At 45.4% G+C, this 2,306-nt stretch overlaps 1 protein-coding gene across 1 annotated transcript in view; it reads right to left on the reverse strand.

Annotated features, from left to right (window-relative positions):
- FBLN2 (fibulin 2) overlaps positions 1-2,306 on the reverse strand; it is a 71,080-nt gene that overhangs the window by 31,865 nt on the left and 36,909 nt on the right. The window lies entirely within an intron of this gene.

Below are 2,306 nucleotides of genomic sequence, written 5' to 3' on the forward strand. Positions count from 1 at the left end.
TTACAATTAAAAAAAAAAAAAAAAAGACCACCAAACCCAATCAAAAGTTATTATTGTCTGCAGAAATGACAAAATGCTACTAGAAGCATTTTTTATATGCTCAAAGTATTTACTGTACTTAAACATTGAAATCTCTACAGATTCATGTTCTCTGAAATGAGACATTTAGCCATGAGAAATTCCTGGAGCTCTGGAGTGTCACTGGCCACATTTTAGTATTTTTTAGCTATCAGCACAGCTTACTTTCAGCTCCTCTATCCCCAGAAAATGAACAGGGAACAGCGTTAACCACATTCTCTTGGTTTTTATCCTCTTCACAAACCTACTCTTTGCAGAGCAGAGAAACGAGTTGGTGGTTCAAAGAAGGTTCAGACCATTTCTGCCTCAGGAAGGAGTTAATGAGTTGAGATCAGTGAATGCTTTAAGCTGCTCTGAGTCTCTAACTGGGACACGGTGTCAGCAAAGAGCAGGATCTGTGCTGGGACAGCTGATGCAAAAGCCACCCAGATAAACATTGCTCTGTTATGATAAAACATATTAATTATAAGATAAAAATGACTATTCTGGGTCAGATGAGATTTCATCAAGCCTAACATCCCATTTCTGGCACAGCCTGGGAGTATAAAGCTCTGGGAATATTTTTACATCTGACTATCAATTGATTATCTAAAGATTTCCTGTCCTTGCTTAAGTTTTAGTTCAGTGTTGAAGTTACTGCCCATGATCTCATTCAGGCAGTCCCAGTGTCCATCCTGCAGCCCACATTGTGGTCTCTAAACAGAGAGGCCAAGCTGGGACATGAATGTCCAGAGACATCACGATACATCAACATCGAGGGGTTTTGCCACTTGAACACCCCAAGAGAGGATTTGGAAACAACAGACACATCAGTCTGTGACCTTTGTATGAACAACTTACAGCAGACACAGGGGAGGCTTCACTTCTCTGTAGAGAGCAGGGACAGCCCCCAGGGAATGGCTGGAGCTGTGTCAGGGCAGGCTCAGGGTGGATCTCAGGGAAAGGTTCTTCCCCCAGAGGGTGGTTGGCACTGAACAGGCTCCCCAGGGCAGTGGGCACAGCCCCAAGGCTGCCAGAGCTCCAGGAGGGTTGGGATGATCCTCTGGGGCACAGGGGGTGACTCTGTGTAGGGCCAGGAGTTGGACTAGATGATCCTTGGGGGTCCCTTCCAACTCAGCACATTCTGGGATTCTGTGACCTGTTTGCCTCAGCTGAGATCAACCCTTTGTCATGGTGATTGACCCAAATATTTATATAAAACTATCCTGGCAGAACAGGAGCTAATGTTTGAAATTTGTATCTATCTTCTATCCCCATCCCTGGAAGTGTCCAAGGCCAGGCTGGACTGGGCTTGGAGAAACCTGGGCTGGTGGAAGGTATCTCTGCCCATGGCAGGGGGTGGATGAAGCTTTAAGGTCCCTTCCAACCCAAACCAGTCTGGGATTCCATGACTCCACTTTTTAACATCTTTAGATAGTTGAGTTAGAGGCAGACTTGCCTTTCTTCCAGCACCCAAACAGTGCCCCAGGGTTGGATGAGTGCAGGGTCACCAGCCCTGCACACTGGCACATCTCCCAGTGGCAGCAGCAAGATTCTGTCCTTGCTTTCAAGGTTCTGAGGCCACATATTTGAATATTTTTTACATTAAATATTTTCTTTAGAGGTAACATTTATGGGTGGGTTTAAATCTTTAAAACAGGCACCCAATTGAAATTTTAGAAGTAAAACAATTGAACCCCTGAGCTCTTATTCCTTTAAATCCCAACAGATTCACAGAGACTGAAACATTTAGGATCTGGCTTTTTCATCTACACACAGCCTCAGATGTGCAGGTGCAACTCATTAAGGCATTGGATTTGCACCTACTTAGGCCAAGGCTGGAATTTTTTAATCTGTCTTGACTCCACAGACAGTTGGTTATGCGTCAGTTATGTCATGCCAGACCCCAGCGGGGGGGGATTTTTCATCTCCCAGTGACTTCAGAAAGGTGTAATGATACAAAATTTGATAAGAGTGATTATGGCAAACCTTTTCAATGTTGTAAATGCTGGGATCACTCCTTGAGAATGTGAGTCTGGAGTAACTTTGCCTTCATCCCTCCCTAAGGCCTGTTCCAGACTAGGGGGAAGGGAACTGGATGAATTGCAGCCAGTGGAATATTGAATCCATGTTACTCTGCACCCACTCTCCTTCTCCTGCTGTGCAGGCTGAACCTGGAATACCTGGGACCCTCCTGGAATGCTCCTCAGGGCAGATGCTGCTGCCACCAGCAGCATTTTCAGGGTGCA

The sequence above is a fragment of the Empidonax traillii genome, unplaced genomic scaffold (assembly GCF_003031625.1).
Source record: "Empidonax traillii isolate 1590-97213 ecotype Southwest subspecies unplaced genomic scaffold, ASM303162v1 scaffold947:size350189, whole genome shotgun sequence".
In the NCBI taxonomy this organism is placed as follows: domain Eukaryota; kingdom Metazoa; phylum Chordata; class Aves; order Passeriformes; family Tyrannidae; genus Empidonax; species Empidonax traillii.